General features: G+C 47.4%; 1 protein-coding gene and 1 non-coding gene across 2 annotated transcripts in view; both read left to right on the forward strand.

The window, feature by feature from the left end:
- The window catches only part of LOC144482317 (uncharacterized), a 474,174-nt gene that overhangs the window by 307,684 nt on the left and 147,215 nt on the right, over positions 1–19,275 (forward strand). The gene's annotated exons all lie outside the window — the stretch shown is intronic.
- Positions 7,687–7,758, forward strand: trnam-cau (transfer RNA methionine (anticodon CAU)). Its single transcript has one exon. It is a non-coding gene; the product is annotated as a tRNA-Met (tRNA).

A 19,275-nucleotide genomic window follows, 5' to 3' on the forward strand; every position in this document is an offset into this window, starting at 1 on the left:
TGTGCCTCCGCACTCAGATAGCGCCTCCAGGCCCTGCAGAGGTACCTTTACGTTGAGCCCCCTCCACAATGGTGTGCCATGGCAACGTATTTCTTCCGCCACTGGCACGGCCTCAATTATGACGTGCAGCTCCTGCATATCGAACTGGGGCGTGCTTCGACCGCCCTGCAGGAGTTGCCCGTCTTTTACCAGGACCTCCTCACTGTCTGGAACAAGGTCACCTCGCGACGCAGCTCTCCCCCGTCAGGGGTAGCGGCCCTCATGCGAGAGCCGCTGCTCAGGAATCCACTCCTCCAGCCGTATGACTTCAGGTGGCTGGCGGAGAGGACGCCGGGGTGACCAGAATCGGGGACGTGCTCGATGGCGGAGGGGCGGGCTGGATGAGTCCCCGCGTGCTGGCTGAGTGCACGGGGACGACCGTCCGGTTGTGCTCGGCCCCGAAACTGCACGCAAACTCGAGGCGGCGCAGGCGTGCGGTGGGGTCCCACCCAAGCGTTCCCCTGTTCGGACGGAATTCCACATTGGCCCAAAACCTCAACCCCCCTCCCTGGGTGAGGTGCCCCACAGCCTGAGCCGCCTCGCGGAAATGTCCTCCGTGCCTTTTTCTACTGCGCGGAGGCGTTTCCTGTGCGGGCTGCTGCTGCACACCTTCCACTACCGCCTCCTCGCCTCTCGCCCGGATACACCTTGGCGGGCCTTGTTGCCGCCGGGCGGCGGAGGTCCCCGCTGGAGGTCCCTCTCCGGAGGGATCTCCCCCAATTACGTCGGGGACCTGGGCTGGAGGGTGATGCATGCAGCAGTGCCGCACAACCGTAGGATTCACTGGTTCACGGGCTCCGAAGACTGCCCTTTCTGTGGCCTTATGGAGTCCGTGGACCATGTCTATGTTGTGTGTCTTAGGCTGCACTCCCTTTATGTTTTCCTAAAGAACCTTTTATTGATGTTTTGTTTGCACTTCAGTCCCATGCTCCTGATCTATGGACACCCGGTGCGGAGAGGGGAGGGTCGGGATGGCGACCTCCTCGTGAACCTGCTCCTGGGCCTGGCGAAACGCGCCATTTACCTGTCCAGGCAGCGGGCGATCGAGGGGGCCGTCCATCCTGACTATCTGCCCCTCTACCGCGGCTACGTTCGCGGCCGGGTGTCCCTGGAGAGGGAGCATGCGGTGTCCACAGTCACGGTTGACGCCTTCCGCACCCGCTGGGCAGCGCAGGGGTTGGGGTGCGTTATTGACCCTAATAATCACATTTTAATTTGATGTTTTTAAGTTTCCTTTGTATTTTGATTTCTGTTCGGGCTGTTCCCCCTCCTTTTTGGGGAGCTGCCCCTTTTACTTTGTCCCGACTTAATCTGAGTTTGTTTATTTGGTTTGACCTAAAATGAGTGCCAATGAACTCCTGTAATGAAGGCACAAAATCAGAAAGAGGAAATGCTGGAAATGTTCAGCAGTTCCGAAAGCAACTGTGGAGAGATATTCCTGTCGCCAGGATGTAACTCTACAATTGGATATTTCATGTTGCTCAGGTCTGACACTCTAAACACCTTCATGTCAGGAACAGGTAGGGCGGGAATTGGGTCTTTGTTGATTTGGGCAAACAGAACAACGCAGCAATGAGAAACTGCTCACCCCCCTCCCCCCCCCGCCCCCCGGCGGCTTGGAGAAGGATGGGACTCAGATATGGGCCTCTGGCTGGGATTGACAAATGGAAAAATACACATCGAGTTTTAAATGTAATAACAATCAAGATATGATTCAAATCGATTTGTGCAGAGTTTTTCCGCAAGCTCCAATGTAGTCAGGCTGGCCGAGCGGTCTAAGGCGCTGCGTTTAAGTTGCAGTCTCCTCTGGAGACGTCTGTTCAAATCCCACTGTTGACAGTGATTTTTCCGTCGCGAGGCACCTTCTAAACCCAAAGCATCTCTCACCTGGCTGCACATGGGCAGCAGATGCAGAGAAACAACGACGACCTGCAAGGTCCACTCCATCCTGACTTGGAAATGTATCGCATTTGCTGTGGCTCGCTCGCAATCGTGCAACTCCCTTCCGAACAGCAGTGTATTTGCACATACACCATATGGACTGCAGTGGCTCAAGAATGAGTTAATCGCCAATTACTGAGAAGTATTTAAATTTAACAACAAATGCTTCCTGGGCCAGTGACACACATATCCCGTATGAATGAAGTATTTTAAAAAAATCTACTTTCGAGCAGTAAACTATGTGTGTGCATCAAATCCTGAACACGGCTACTTTTATACCAGATGCGTGTCTGAAAACAGTAAATGGAACCAGCTCACGATAAACCGCTCAATGTTTAGCGGAAGAGTTTCACTGAGTGATGTTTGCGATTCCCTCTGATGTGCTTGTTCAATGTCGGGAAAGGCAGATTGAAATGTTTACAGGGAAATCAGTGCAGTCTCGATGGGCCACTGTGGGATTCAATTATTTTCTTTCATAAATCTATCCGAGATCCCATAGCATCTGTGGAGAGAGAAACGGTCGTTCCCGTGAAAGTCTGCATCTGAAATGTGAACTATCTCTATTTTCTCAGATACATTCCAGATCTGGTAGTTTCTCTTTTTCACAGACACCACCAGATCTGGAGCGTTTTTCCAGCATTCTGCTGTACCAGGAGTAGCAGTATCAGGCTCTGCAGCTGAGTTGGTTAAAGCGCCTGTCTCGTAACAGGTAGATCCTGGTTTCACGGACACGAGCAGTGCCTTGATTACTTTCACGTGATCTTTCAAGTGTTCATTGCAATTGCTCAAGTTACAATGTCCCTTTCTTGCTCGTCAATATTGTCTTTCCCTTTACAGTGGATGATCTACAAAGATGAAACAAACACAGATTTCGAGACTCACCACGAATATCTCGACTGTTTATTTACACGATTCAGTTATTTCCATCATTTTGCAGTGAAAAAAATATTCCGCAATAAACCCAATGCTGTAAATTTTGCAAACACAGTTTTCCATTTTTTTTCCTCAAGGAATTTCTAACACAGTCAAATGGCCTTAGAATCACACAATCCCGACAGTGCTGAAGGAGACCATTCTGCCCATCGAGCCTATACCGACTCTCCGACAGCGGCACGGTAGCACAGTGCTTAGCACTGCTGCTTCACAGCTCCAGGGTCCCGGGTTCGATTCCCGGCTCGGGTCACTGTCTGTGTGGAGTTTGCACATTCTCCTCGTGTCTGCGTGGGTTTCCTCCGGGTGCTCCGGTTTCCTCCCACAGTCCAAAGATGTGCGGGTTAGGTTGATTGGCCAGGTTAAAAAAAATTGCTCCTTAGAGTCCTGGGATGTGTAGGTTAGAGGGATTAGCGGGTAAATATGTGGGGGTAGGGCTTGGGTGGGATTGTGGTCGGTGCAGACTCGTTGGGCCGAATGGCCTCCTTCTGCACTGTAGGGTTTCTATGATTTCTATGATTCTATGAGAATCGCACACAGGACCTTTCCACCCCGCTAATCTACCGATACAAACACCTTGGGGACCAAGAGGCAATCTAGCATGGCCAATCCACCCAACCTGCTCATCTTTGGACTGTGGGAGGAAACCGGAACACTCGGTTTCCTGAGATAACTTGCCTGGTTGAATGCAGCTTGAACAGCACTACAGTTTGGCACCATCCAGGACAAAGCATCCCACTTCATTCGCTTCCCGTGCATAAAAATTCACTCCGTCCTCTATCAACACACAACGGCTGCAGTGTGCACCATCTACAAGATGCACTGCAGCAACTCAGCAAGGACTCCTTTGCCAGCATCTTCCAAACCCACGACCACCACAGCCGAGAAGGACAAGCGCAGCAGACACATCAGAATAACACCACCAGGTTGCAAGGCACTGATATTTAGTTATTGACTGTAGTTATTTCTAAGTTGTTGTTGTTCCGTGGGTGTTCTTTATCAGACTTTATCTTCTTTAACTTTATCTAATCTAAGATTAATTCTTTATCTTCCAGAGGAAGCGAAATAATTGAAAAATTACTATTTCTAACCCAACCAGCGAATGTTGTGTCAAACTTTAAGGAAGCTCCCGGGGTTTGCGATTTCTTCTCGAGTCAGTGGCTTCCCTGGGAGCCGAGTAAACAGAAACAGCATGAAGAAATGGCAGAGAGCAGGAAATTTCGGAGCCAAAGCTAAATCATATCAATGAAGGAGCAAACTGTTTGTTACTAATCTGATCCAAAATCCGGCTTTTGCTACCAAATGAACCTGCTGGACTTTAACCTGGTGCTGTTAAACTTCTTACGGGATTTAAACCCACAACCTTTGAATGGCTAACATGCCATCATTTAGAAGTCCAACCTGCTACCCATTGCGCCACAGATCCACGTACCAGAAATTCACTTTACAGTTCTGTACATGGATTCTTGACAATGTAGAAACGACTGGTAAGTTCAAAACTCTCGCAGTTAAAATGTCAAGAACTGTTGAGAGGAACTTTATTGATTGCAAGTCATGTTGGGGCATCTTATGTCTGTTAAAACGGCTGTGGAAATACAAACCTTTGTGTCCTTTATACAGGAAATCTGTCCATCACAGAATGATCCTCCCTCTCTCTCTTCCTCATTCTCCTGTACAGCTTGGAGACTAATCTCGCGGGTTTGATAGTCGGGAGACACATTCTACTCTATCTGTCACAAGGCTGATCAGAACCTGTTCCCTGTTCCAGGGAAACACCTGCACAGAACACAATGCAAAGCTGGAAGCTGGAAATCTGAAACAAAAACAGGAAATGCTGGAAATGCTCACCAGGTGAGGCAACATTTTTGATTAATGGAGATTTCCATAAAACCAGCTCCTGAAGCAGAGCACAGCTGCACAGTTTAAAGTTTCCTTTCATCAACAATGGATGCTCCATTCTATGATTTTGAACAATTCAAATTGATAATCTGCATTGTTATTCTAGTCGCCACAGCCTGAAAACCACTTCAGGCATTGATGTCACCCTTGCATTTTAAATTTGTTAATCCATTCTCTATCTTTTTAAAGCTACTATTGAAACTGTATCCATCACCCACTCAGCTTTTTGTGAATGAGAAGGAAAATTGAAGATATATTTGGATAACTTTCCTTTGATTAAATTTGTACAGAAGCATAAAGGCGGAATCACACACAGCACTTCATGAAACTCACCCGCTAGACATTGAAAGGTGACAATGTTTATTCAAGGGATGGTTCTATTTATTCATTTATTATTAATGGAGAAAAGAAAAGTTGGAACAGTTGCAATCTGGCGAATGTAACTGAGCAAGGTGAAACGCAATGGGGACTGGGCAGGATAAGCCTACCATGGGCAGTGCACAAAGTGAAGGTGCGACGTTGACTGAGTTGTCAGGCGGAGCAGGGAGTCGTTGCAGAGTGAAGGTACATAGGAAAGTGGGAGTGCTAAATGTTTAATGATCTCTGTACAAGTCGACGGTGAAATGCAGACTTCAGGCTGGATATTCAATGGGTTCTGAGATGGGTGAATAGACTGCGGCATCTTGGCATGGTAAAGGTGCAATACGGATTAGGAATGCTAAATGTTTTTATGTAAAATATAAATTGTTTTCTATCGCCTGTCCTTGATCTTCGGACCAAGATGTATCACTTCACACTTCCTTACATTAATTAAGTTGCATATGTCACGTGTCTGCACCTTCCACCAGCCTGTCCACATCGTCTTGAAGATTATCAATATGCTTCTCACTAAAGTTGATAATATGTTCAAGTTTTGCACCACTGACAAATTTTGGGATTGAAACCTGGACACCCAGATATAGGTCAGTAATATATATCAAGAAAAGCAAATTTCTCTCTATATACTACCCCCAATCAGAAATAGGTAAAAGTTGGTGTAATATATGCTTTAATAGCTTTGTACTAATAATTAAATCTTGTATAATGAAATTCTAACCATTCTAAACAACAATGATTCAAAATACCACTTGGTTCAAAAGAAAATACCTATTGGTACGAATACTTTCACTTCAAAAGTACTTAAAAAGCATAGCATTGCTGATTTATCGGTATTTAATTGATGAATACAAAGGAAAGCAGTGGTTTCCCTTGGAGCCGAGTAAACAGGAACAGCATGGAGAGATGGCAGAGCAGGAAATGTCGGTGCCAAAGCTGAATCACATCAATGAAGCAGCAAAATGTTTGTTACTAATCTGATCCAAAATCCGACTCTGGTGGGCTCAAACCCACAAACTTTGAATGGCTAACGTGCCATCATTGAGAAGTCCAACTCGCTATCCATTGCGCCACTGGTAGATTCTAAATTGATATGGCCAACACATTTAGTATTTCGAAACTCCCCCGTCCCAGGTTCAGTGCAATGTGAACATTTCCTGTCTGTTGTATCCCTCTCTGATGTCTAAAGTTCACTCTACCACAGTGTGCTGACATCTAATGGCCGCAACACAGAACTGCAGTAGAGGGAAATAAATCACATTAACTGTCGCTGTTGCAGAGACAGATCAAACAGGAATTAATGATTGGATGCAGCACTAAATCCCATGGAAAATTCAATATTAGTGTACTTGCCCATATAGTCAATATAACTTGGAATTTTCTATTATCTGGAGCAGTTGAGTCGACTAGCATCGATGTACTAAAGGGAAATCTAGCAAATGAGACGATGGAGAATGAATTTCAGAGATAAGCAGATTATGTTACATTGAAGATTTTGAGTAGAGGATCGTGTGGAATCATGTACTAATTAGAACAAAAGGCCCGGTTTCAATTAGGTATCTTCCGTGTAGAGTGTGTACAGATTTTCAAAGTCTCTCACATAGATTTATAATAAATATCACACACATTTGTCACACCAGAGACAGAGCGATACAAAATGAGTCCAACACTCATACATATAGAATCTTAGAGTGAATACAACAAAGAGAGGGAGACCATTCGGCCCTTTGTATGTATGCTGGTCTGTACAAGAACAACTCAGCTCATCCCTTTCCCAAGCCTTGTCTCATAACCCTGGAAATCCTTTCACTTCAGGTGCTGATCCCATTCCCCTTTGACAACCTTGATTTCATGCTGCCTCTGCCACACTCTCAGGCAGTGCATTCCAGGTCCTAAATACTCTGCACATTAAAACCCATCCTTCTCTCCTCTCGCAATGGAAACAATATTTTTTCATCGACTCTTCCCAGACTGCACCCACAAATCCACCACCTCTACCATCTCGAAGGACAGCGGCAGCAGATACATGCGGGCACCAGCACTGCAATCTCCTCCGCCTCCCGCCACCCCCCGCCCTCCCCCGCCCCCCCCCCGCCCCCCCCCTCCGCCCCCCCGCCCCCCCCGCCCCCCCCGCCCCCCCCGCCCCCCCCCCGCCCCCCCGCCCCCCCCGCCCCCCCGCCCCCCCCGCCCCCCCCGCCCCCCCCGCCCCCCCCCGCCCCCCCGCCCCCCCCGCCCCCCCCGCCCTCCCCCCCGCCCCCCCCGCCCCCCCCGCCCCCCCCGCCCCCCCCGCCCCCCCCGCCCCCCTCCGCCCCCCTCCGCCCCCCTCCGCCCCCCTCCGCACCCCCCGCCCCCCCTCCCCCGCCCCCCGCCCCCCCTCCTCCGCCCCCCTCCGCACCCCCCGCCCCCCCCTCCCCCGCCCCCCGCCCCCCCTCCCCCGCCCCCCGCCCCCCGCCCCCCGCCCCCCCCCTCTGTCTGTCTTGTTACAGAGACAACTTTTGCCGTAGCAGGGTGGCGCAGCGGAAGCGTGCTGGGCCCATAACCCCGAGGTCGATGGATCGAAACCATCCTCTGCTATTCATGTTCATAGTGATGGTGCGCCAACTGCGTAGCACTTGTGATTTTCACGTGGAGAAAATAGGTATTTAGCTTCTCTTTCCCGCAAAAAAACCTCGATCTGTCGTTCGTCACTTTTATATGCAACCAGAGTTTTACACAAGAAGAGGGAACATCTTAACACAATACGCAACGATTTACTAACAAAAACACCTTCACGGAGAATCTTCTTACACAACAGGGAGCATGTTTACAAGAGAAGGGGACATACTAACAGAACAGAAGAAACAAATATTTATAGAGCCGGAAACACAACACCAGGGAAGCATTTTACACAACAGCAGAAAAAAAACCTCTCAAGAACATTTGAGACAGTTACCTGGGTAAGATTGGTCTGGAGGGATATTGGCCAAAAGCGGGTAATTGGGAATAGCTCTGAGGTAAAAAAAAATGGGCGGCATGGACACTTTGGGCCGAAGGGCCTGTTTCTATGCTGTAACCCTCTACATCATAGAGGACACCAGGAAATATATTTATAAACAGTGAAACACTTTGCACAACCAACAGTGAACATCTTTGAACAGCAGAGAGGACAGTTACACAGCAGGAAATGTTTTTACAAACATATATTTGCAACAGAAAATTAATTTAAAACATCAGTGATCAATTCCGTGTCTTGCCGGTTTCTGCCACCTTTGTCTGTCGTTACACGTGTCCAAACAGTCTCTTTTGCTGCTACTGTGCGTGTCTTTCTCTGTCCATTGCATTCTTAGTGTTCTGCGGTGGAATTGTGTGGTCAGACTGAACCTCCCTGACAATCGTGCTGGTGTTAAACAAGAATGTGGAAGTGAATATCTGAATGACTACATTGACAGGCAGCAGGGGAGAGCTAGCTTTGCCAGAGCAAAGTGGCGCAGCGGAAGCGTGCTGGACTGATAATTCAGAGGTTACTGCATCGAAGCTATCCTCTGCTACTTTCTGTTAGCGATGATAACAAAACCACTTGACAGCAATTCTGCAACTTTTACGTGGAATGTGCAGGCATTTACATTGGCTTCTGTTTTCACCCTCAAACTGCAGCAAATCACATTGATCCGCACACAAGCGGTAGATACTGTGAACATGCACCAGGATATATCAGTGACTGAGGTAATGGTGGACAGGGCACAATTTCAGAATTTGTGGATGATCTGAAAGTTGGAACCATTGTGACCTATGAGGAGGATAGTGTAAAACTTCAAAAAGGACATCGACAAGTTGACAGAATGAGTGGACAAGTTGCAGATGAAATTCAAAGCTGAGAATTATGAAGTGATTCATTCTGATAGGAAGATGATAGAGAGACAATGAAAAGTAAAAGGAAAACAGTTCCAAATTTTCGAATCCATTTCATTCGTGAGGTTTCTCAATCCTATAACTCTAAATGTGGTGCAACAGTACAACTCTAAAATAAAAGCAAATTACTACGGATGCTGTAATCTCAAACCAAACGAGAAAATGCTGGAAAATCTCTGCAGGTCTGGCAGCATTTCTAAGGAATAAAATGAGCTCATCTCTCGAGTCCAGATGATCCTTTGACAAAGGGTCATCTGGACTGGTTTACTGCTAACTGATAACATCCTTAAAGTCAATAATAATCCATTCAAAATATCAGCAAATGTGTTTTACAATCATAATCACTCGTTTGAGTCAATTACTGCATCTCATATTTGTAAATTGCTTCTTGTTAGTTCATTAACATATTTAACAATTCATTTAACTGAATGCTGGTAGTTTTATCAATGCCTTAATGTCGACTGCTTTGAAAATCTTACCACCCCATGAGGGATTCCACTTACAGGTATTAAATATCATGAGACGTCTGGACAGAGTGGATAGGGACAAACTGTTCCCACTCGTGGGATGATGAAGAATGAGAGAGAACAGATTCAGCATCATTAGCAAAGGAAGGAATAGGAATACGAGGAAAACATTTTTCACACAGCGAGTGCTTAATGTGTGGAATGCACTGCCAGAGAGTGTGGTGGAGGCAGATTCGATTGAAGAGTTCAAAAGTAATCAGACTGTTACCTGAAAAGGAAGAATGTGCAGGGTTACAGGGAGAAGGTGGAGATGTTCATTTTCTATCACATAATTTCTCATTCATCACTCATCACTGAATGGAATTTGAATTGTTCTCTTGTCGTTTCTAAACAAGGAGAAGTGCAGCAATGATTATATGGCAACAGAGCTGGGGGAGTCATAAGTCTAATGGGAGAGTGAAAAAAAGAACAAATATGTGCCTGAAAGGTGAGAATGGCAGGGAGACGAAATCTGAATTAAAAACAGAAAATGCTCGAAACCTCAGCAGGTTTGGCAGCATCTACGGAGAGAGAAACAGAGTGAATACTTCGAGTCTGTATGACTCTTCTTCAGAGTTGAAGAGAGGCTGAAATGTGACAGATTTTAAAATGTTGAAGGGCATTCGGAGCACAATCGGGGTTATTCATTGAAGCTATTAGAAAAGCAAATGGCATGTTTGTTTTTATTGCAAGTGGATTGGAGTAGATGAAGAAAGGTGTATTGCTGCAATTGTCCAGGATTTTATTGAGACCACATCTGCAATACTGTGTACAGCTATGGTCTCCACATTTGAGAAGGGATAGACTTGCATTGCAGGCGGTACAGAGAAGGTTCACTAGATTGTCCCCCGGAAGGAAGAGGTTGTTCAGTGAGGAGAGGCTGAGTGAATTAAGTTGACAGACCCTGGAGCTCAAAACAATGTGTAAATGCTGAGGCAATGCTTCCATTCCTGTCCTCTGGGCAGACGAGCGGCAGATAAAGTAAATGTAAAGTAAAGTAAACTTTAAATAGAGTTTAGATATTAGTCATAAGTCAGGATTTTGACTAATAAATACTGCAATGAAGTTACAGTGAAATTCCCCCAGTCTCCATATTCCAGCATCTGTTCGCGTCAATGCACCTAATTAGATGAAGTTCAATGCAGAGAAGTGTGAGTTGATTCATTTTGAGAGTAGAGAAATAAAGGGAGAAACTCTTAAGGAAATGTAGGAACAACGGGATCTCAGTTTCTAAGTACAAAAGTAATTGAAGTTGGCTGGGCATGTTGAGAGAGCAGGTAATAAAGCAAATGGCATCCTACCTTTTATTGGAGGATTGAATACATGAATAAGAAGGTCAAGTTGAGCTTTAAAATACACTAGACAGGCCTCACCTGGAGCACTGAGTCCAGTGCTGAGCACCACAATTGAAGAAGGTTGTGAAGACATTGGAGAGAGTGCAAAGGAGATTCAAATGAATGATTCTATTGATAAAGATCTGTAGCTATGAAGGTAGATTTGAGAAGTCGGGTATTTTTCATGAGGCAAAGAAGTATGAGAAGACCTGTAGAGGGACAGGTAGCATTGAGGAAGCAAGGGGGAGGTCGGGGTGGGTGAACTGCAGAAGGACTTGGACAGGCTAGGAGAGTGAGCAGAGGAGTGGCAGATGGAATACAATGTGGAAAACTGTGAGGTTATGCACTTTGGAATGAGGAATGGAAGCATAGACTATTTTCTAAATGGGGAAATGCTTATGAAATCAGGAACACAAAGGGACTTGGGAGTCCGAGTTCAAGATTCTCCTCATGTTAATGTGCATGTGCAGTCGGCATTTAGGAGGGCAAATGTAATGTCGAGAGGGCAAGAATACAAGAGCAGGATGTACTTCAGAGGCTGGCAAAAGCTCTGGTCAGACCCCATTTGGAGTATTGTGAGCAGTTTGGGACCCGTATCTAAGGAAGGATGTGCTGGCCTTGGAAAGTGGAGGCTCACAAGAATGACCCCCGGAATGAAGAGTGTGAGGACCGGTTGAGGACTCTTGGGTCTGTACTCATTGGAGTTTAGAAGGAAGAGGGGGGATCTTATTGAAACTTACAGGATACTGCGAGGTCTGGATAGAGTGGACATGGAGAGGATGTTTCCACGAGTTGGAAAAACTAGAACCAGAGGACACAACCTCAGGCTAAAGGGACGATCCTTTAAAACAGAAATTAGGAGGAATTTCTTCAGCGAGAAAGTGGAGAATCTGTGGAAGTCTTTGCCGCCGAAGGATTTGGGAGCGAGGTGGTTGAGTGTTTTTTAAGACATAGGTAGATAGGTTCTTGATTAATAAGGGGATCAGGTGTTATGGGGAAAAGACAGGAGAATGGGAATGAGAAAAATATATGATTGAATGGTGCAGCAGGTTCGATGGGCAGAGTGGCCTAATTCTGCTCCTATGTCTTATAATCTTTTATAAGAGAAAGAAGAGTGGCACAGTAGTTAGCACTGCTGCCGCACACTGACAGGGATCCAGTTTAATTCAGGCCTTGGGTGACTGTTAATAATTTCCACATTTTCTCTGTGTCCACATGGTTTTCCTCCGGGTGCTCTTGCAACCACCCCCCCCCCCCCCCTCCCGCCACGCACACACTCCATTGATAGGGTAAGTGGGTTTACCGTGCTAAATTTCCCCTTGTGTTCCTAGTATATTGAGATTAGGAAGGTTAACAAGGTAAATATGTGAGGTTGCGTGAATAGGTCAGAGAATCAGTGCAGACTCAATGGGACGAATGTCCACCTTCTGCACTTTAGGGATTCTATGATAGAGGTTTTCATGTTCCCGTCAAGAGTTGATCAAGAACCAGGTGCAAAATTTCAAAATAAAGTGTCAAAATTGCACGGATTCAATGCCTAATTTACACAACTTTGGACACTATAGGAACATTTAACATGGCCAATCCACCTGACCTGCACATAGTTGAACCACGGGAGTAAACGAGAGCACCCAGGAAACCCACGGGGAGAAGGTGCTGATTTTGCACAGTCACCAAAGGCCAGACCCAAACCCGGGTTTCTGCGGCTGTGAGGAGGGGGAGTGGGATTAGATAGAATGCTGTTTCAATAAGGCAGTGTAGACTTGATCGTCAAATGGTCTGTAGTGCATTGCAAATATTCTGTGGTTTGAGAATCTAAAACATGGTCATATTTAATGGCGGAGCAGGCTTGAGGGGCCATGTGGTCCACTTCTGATCTGACTTATTGTGCTGCTGGGTCCAGTAAGCTGCTAATTGATTTCTCATATCAGAATTTACTCCAAACACCATTAATGCATCAACCCTGTGCTCACTGACAAACACTGACTCGTGGTTAAGCAATGCCTCAATTTTAAAATTCTTATCCTTGTTTCCAAATCCCTCCATGTCGTCAGCTGTTCCTCCCTTTCATCGCCTCCAGCCCAGCAGTCCTCTGAGATATCTGAGCTGCTCAGATTCTGGCCTGGTGAGCATTCCTGATTTGATTCACTCCTCCATCTGACGAAGGAGCAGCACGCTCCGAAAGCTTATGGTATTTGCTACCAAATAAACCTGTTGGACTTTAACCTGGTGTTGTGAGACTTCTTACTGTGCTTACCCCAGTCCAACGCCGGCATCTCCACATCTTGATTCACTCCACCAGTGAGCTCTCTGGGTCTCAGCTCTGGAATTGCCTCTTTAAACGCATCTCACTTGCTTTCCTCCTCGTTCATTTATTTCCTCTTTCCATTCCTGCGGGATTCACCTTTTGCCCCTTCAACTGCCATCACCGAATTATAGTTGCACAACTATAATTCTGTGAGCGGTTTCACTTTAAGGATTCTTTCCGCCTCCAGCTCTCTGATTTCTCATTGGTTTCAGCTCCGGATCGAATTGAATGACGCAATGACGCTGGACTGGGACGAACGCTGATTGGTCAGTACGTTGCGATTGGCTAGCAGAGATGTCAATAACATTGAGGGGCGTGTGTTGCCATCAGCGCGGTCTGTGATTGGTTATAATTGGGAGCGTCATTTACATGTGTTCTCTCAGTTCAAGCGGATGGAGCTCACGGATTGGATAAAGTAGCTGTCACTCAGTAGGCGCAGAGCGGCCATTGGATAACCGCGATGCGTCAATTTCCGATTGGTTTTCCCAGCTGCCGGTCACAGGCCGTTGGAGGGGATTTATTCTTGGCCCATCAGACACCGCGCGGAACGGCAGCAAATGTCCGGCAGGTGGCTTCAGTCCCCGGGCCCGGATCCTGAGCCCGCGGCGGGGATCCGGGTGGATGAAGGGATTCGGCAGCGGGAATCCCGTCCCGCCCGGCTGTGAATCCTCAGCTCAGGGTTTCCAATGGCAGTTTCCTGTGTAAACATGTCACGCTGCAGTTCGAAATTTAACAACACCAGGTTAAAGTCCAACAGGTTTATCTTGTGTGGCTTTTGCTACCAAATAAACCTGTTGGACTTTAACCTGGTGTTGTTAAACTTCTTACTGTATTTACCCCAGTCCAACGCCGGCATCTCCACATCACGCTGCAGTTCCCCAGGCTCAGCAGTGGCGGTTATACAAATTCCCTGCAGTCAGACCAATCAGCACAGAGACTGAGATTTTCCCGTGCTCTGTGTGTGGGGCTCAGTGCCACACTGGGTCAGAGCCCTTCACTCTGTATAGGCCAGGGAGAGATACTGGGATCTTTCGGTGCTCTGTTGGAACGGCACGGTGGCACAGTCGTTAGCTCTGCTGCCTCACAGCGCCAGGGACCCAGGTTCAATTCCGGCCCTGGGTCGCTGTCTGTGCGGAGTTTGCACATTCTCCCTGTCTCTGCGTGGGTTTCTTCTGGGTGCTCTGGCTTCCTCCCGCACTCCAAAGATGTGTGGGTTGGGTTGATTGGCCATGTTAAATTGACCCTAGTGTTAGTGGGATTAGCAGGGTAAATATGTGGGGTTAAGGGGATAAGGCCTGGGTGGGAATTTGGTCGGTGCAGACATGATGGGCCGAATGGCCTCCTGCACTGGAGGGATTCTATGGTTCTGTGTTTGGGTGGGGCTTAATTCAGTGGATCTCCCTGATTGTTGGTTCTAATTACAACCTCAATCTCTTACAGTCAGTCTGGGTGCTCCTGACTGAGCAAAATGGCCTGATCTCACCACACACATTGAGATGGAGGAGCTGCCGCCTGGGATGAAGATGATTGAGAACTCCAGCCTTCTCCAGACTTGTTTACTGAGGCCCAGCCGTTCTTCATTATGTTTCCTCCGGGTGTCATCTCCATCTGCTGTGAACAATGACCTGACAGTGGGAAGATATTGGAGTAGGATGGTGCAGTCAACCATGTCAAAGGCATGGATAGGTTGAGAAGGATGAGGAGGGATTGTTCAGTTGGGAAAGACTGCACTCATCTGGTTCTATTCTTATCTTTCTGCTCATATGCAGAATATCACCTGCAATGGTTTCTCTTCCCACTCCTGTGTTGTTATCACCCAAATCCCCCAAGGATCTATCCGTGGCTCCCTCCTATTTCTCATCTAGACCTTACCCCTTGGTGACATTATCTGAAAACACAATGGTAGGTTTCATGTGTATGCTGATAACACCCAGCTCTACCTCACCGTCACATCTCACAACCAATCCCCTGTTATTAATTTATTAGACTCCTTCTCTGACCTCCAGTACTGGCTCAGCAGAGAATTCCCCCAATTAAATATTTGGAAGACCAAAGTTCCCACCACAAATTCCATTCCCAGTCACTGACTCCATCTCTCCCACTGGTCAATGTCTGAGGTTGAAACAAACCCTCATAATCTTTGGGACCTCATTGGACTCAGAAATGAGATTCTGACCACATATCTGTTCCTTCACCAAGATCACTTATTTCCAGCTGTGTAACATCACACATTATTTGTAATACCTCAGCTCACCCATACCTGAAACCCTCATCCATGCTTTTGTTACCTCGAGGTTTGATGATTCAAACACATTCCTGCCCAGCAGATTTCCTTCCCGAAAGGACATTTGTAAACCAGATACGATTTTATGAATAGCGACAATTAGATTTTTAATTGCAGATTCATATTCACACTCTGAATTCTCCCTCACAGCCATCTGAATTCTCGCTCCTTTCTACAGAGAACAGTGTAACTTCCCCTCACTATACCCCTTCTACCAATACTTGAATGGCATGCTGTACTGCAGTGCCAAGGTCAGTCAGCTCATTCACCCTGCAGCCCCCACTCTCATCCAAAGAAGCTGCAAGAACCTCAGAGCTATTGGACAGTTGCAGAAACTGACATAGCTGCCCTCTGATTCCTCTTAGCTGCCTCAGCTGCAGTCATTCCCTCCTGCCCCTGACCACTTGGCAAAACAGAAGATCCTATCAGTACCTGTCAGGATTCCATCCCCTCAGCAGTTTAGTATAAATCCATCCCAACAGCACTAACAAAGCTCCATGGGAGGATGTTGGTCCCGTCCCTGTTCAGATGTAATCTGCCCAACTTGTACAGGTCCCAGCTCAGCCAGAAATGGTCGCAATGCCCCAGGAATCTAAAGCCATCCCTCCTGTACCATCTCTGCAGCAATGCAGTCATCTAATCTATCTATACTCACTATTGCATCTCCTCTGAAGGTGCTGACTCTGGCTGAGTTCCATTCTACTGGTTCATAGAACATAGAAAGCCACAGCACAAACAGGCCCTTCGGCCCACAAGTTGCGCCGATCACATTCCCACCTCTAGGCCTATCTATAGCCCTCAATCCCATTAAATCCCATGTACTCATCCAGAAGTCTCTTAAAAGACCCCAACGAGTTTGCCTCCACCACCACCGACGTCAGCCGATTCCACTCACCCACCACCCTCTGAGTGAAAAACTTACCCCTGACATCCCCCCTGTACCTACCCCCCAGCACCTTAAACCTGTGTCCTCTCGTAGCAACCATTTCAGCCCTTGGAAATAGCCTCTGAGAGTCCACCCTATCCAGACCCCTCAACATCTTGTAAACGTCTATCAGGTCACCTCTCATCCTTCGTCTCTCCAGGGAGAAGAGACCAAGCTCCCTCAACCTATCCTCATAAGGCATGCCCCCCAATCCAGGCAACATCCTTGTAAATCTCCTCTGCACCCTTTCAATGGCTTCAACATCTTTCCTGTAATGAGGTGACCAGAACTGCGCGCAGTACTCCAAGTGGGGTCTAACCAGGGTCCTATAAAGCTGCAGCATTATCTCCCGACTCCTAAACTCAATCCCTCGATTAATGAAGGCTAGTACGCCATACGCCTTCTTGACCGCATCCTCCACCTGCGAGGCCGATTTAAGAGTCCTATGGACCCGGACCCCAAGGTCCTTCTGATCCTCTACACTGCTAAGAATGGTACCCTTCATTTTATACTGCTGCTCCATCCCATTGGATCTGCCAAAATGGATCACTACACACTTATCCGGGTTGAAGTCCATCTGCCACTTCTCCGCCCAGTCTTGCATTCTATCTATGTCTCGCTGCAACTTCTGACATCCCTCCAAACTATCCACAACACCACCTACCTTGGTGTCGTCAGCAAACTTACCAACCCATCCCTCCACTTCCTCATCCAGGTCATTTATGAAAATGACAAACAGCAAGGGTCCCAGAACAGATCCCTGGGGCACTCCACTGGTCACTGACCTCCATGCAGAGAAAGACCCCTCCACAGCCACTCTCTGCCTTCTGCAGGCAAGCCAGTTCTGGATCCACAAGGCAACAGCCCCTTGGATCCCATGCCCTCTCACTTTCTCAAGAAGTCTTGCATGGGGGACCTTATCGAACGCTTTGCTGAAGTCCATATAGACCACATCCACCGCTCTTCCTTCGTCAATGTGCTTGGTCACATTTTCAAAGAACTCAACCAGGCTCGTAAGGCACGACCTGCCCCTGACAAAGCCGTGCTGACTACTTTTGATCATACTAAACTTCTCTAGATGATCATAAATCCTGTCTCTCAGGATCCTCTCCATCAACTTACCAACCACTGAGGTTAGACTCACCGGTCGGTAATTTCCCGGGCTGTCCCTGTTCCCTTTCTTGAATATAGGGACCACATCCGCAATCCTCCAATCCTCCGGAACCTCTCCCGTCTCCATCGACGATGCAAAGATCATCGCCAAAGGCTCCGCAATCTCCTCCCTCGCCTCCCACAGTAACCTGGGGTACATCCCATCCGGTCCCGGCGACTTACCAACCTTGATGCCATTCAATAGTTCCAACACATCCTCTTTCTTTATGTCCACATGCTCGATCCTTTCTGTCCTCCGCAATCCAGCAGTACAACCACCCAGATCCCTTTCCACCGTGAATACCGATGTAAAGTATTCATTAAGCAGCTCCGCCATTTCTAACGGTTCCGCACAAACTTTTCCCCCTTCACCTTTTAAGGGTCCTATGCCTTCACATCTCATCCTTTTACTCTTGACATATTTGTAGAAAGCCTTGGGATTCTCCTTAATCTTACCCGCCAAGGTCTTCTCATGACCCCTTCTCGCTCTCCTAATTTCCTTCTTAAGCTCCTTCCTACATCGCGTATACTCCTCTAAATCCTTAACACCTCCTAGCTCTCTGAACCTTCTGTACGCCTCTCTTTTCTTATTCACCAGGTTCATCACAACCTTCGTACACCACGGTTCCCGTACCCTACCAACACCCCCCTGTCTCATCGGAACGTTGTCATGCAGAGCTCCAGACAAACATTCCTTGAAAATCCTCCACTTTCCTTCGGTACTTTTCCCCAAGAATGCCTCCTTCCAATTTACCCGTCTAATTTCCTCCCTGATGACACTGTATTTCCCTTTACTCCAGAGAAACACTTTCCTAGCCTGCCTGACCCTATCTCTTTCCAATGCTATCGTGAAGGAGATAGAATTATGATCGCTATCCCCAAGATGCTCACCCACCGAGAGATCCTCCACCTGTCCAGGTTCATTAGCCAGCACCAGATCAAGAACAGCCTCTCCTCTAGTAGGCTTATCCACATACTGTGTCAGGAAACTCTCCTGGACACACCTAACAAACTCCTCTCCATCCAAACCCCTAGCCCTAGGGATATTCCAATCTATGTTTGGGAAATTAAAATCTCCCATCACGACAACTCTGTTATTCCTACATCTCTCCAGGATCTGTTTCCCCATCTGCTCCTCAACATCTCTGTTACTATTGGGCGGCCTATAGAAAACACCCAGCAAAGTTACCGACCCCTTCCTGTTCCTAACCTCCACCCACAGAGATTCCGTAGTCAGTCCCTCCACGGCGTCCACCTTCTCTACAGCCGTGACGCTATCCCTGATCAACAGTGCCACTCCCCCCCCTCTCTTGCCTCCCTCCCTGTCCTTTCTGAAACATCTAAAACCCGGCACCTGAAGCACCCAGTCCTGTCCCTGAGACATCCAAGTCTCCGTAATGGCCACCACATCACAATTCGAAGCAGCAATCCACGCTCCAAGCTCATCCACTTTATTCACTACACTCCTGGCATTAAAATAGACACATCTCAGACCTTCAGCCTGAGCACTTCCCTTCTCCCTCACTCGTCTAACCTCCCTCTTACCCTGTCTACATTCCTTATCTATTTGCGAGCTAACCTCCTCGCTCTCAGTCCCCTCATTTCGATTCCCTCCCCCCAACCTTTCTAGTTTAAAGTCTCACCAGTAGCCTTAGCCAACCTTCCCGCCAGGATATTGGTCCCCCTGGGATTCA

Source organism: Mustelus asterias, unplaced genomic scaffold (assembly GCF_964213995.1).
Source record: "Mustelus asterias unplaced genomic scaffold, sMusAst1.hap1.1 HAP1_SCAFFOLD_35, whole genome shotgun sequence".
Lineage (NCBI taxonomy): Eukaryota > Metazoa > Chordata > Chondrichthyes > Carcharhiniformes > Triakidae > Mustelus > Mustelus asterias.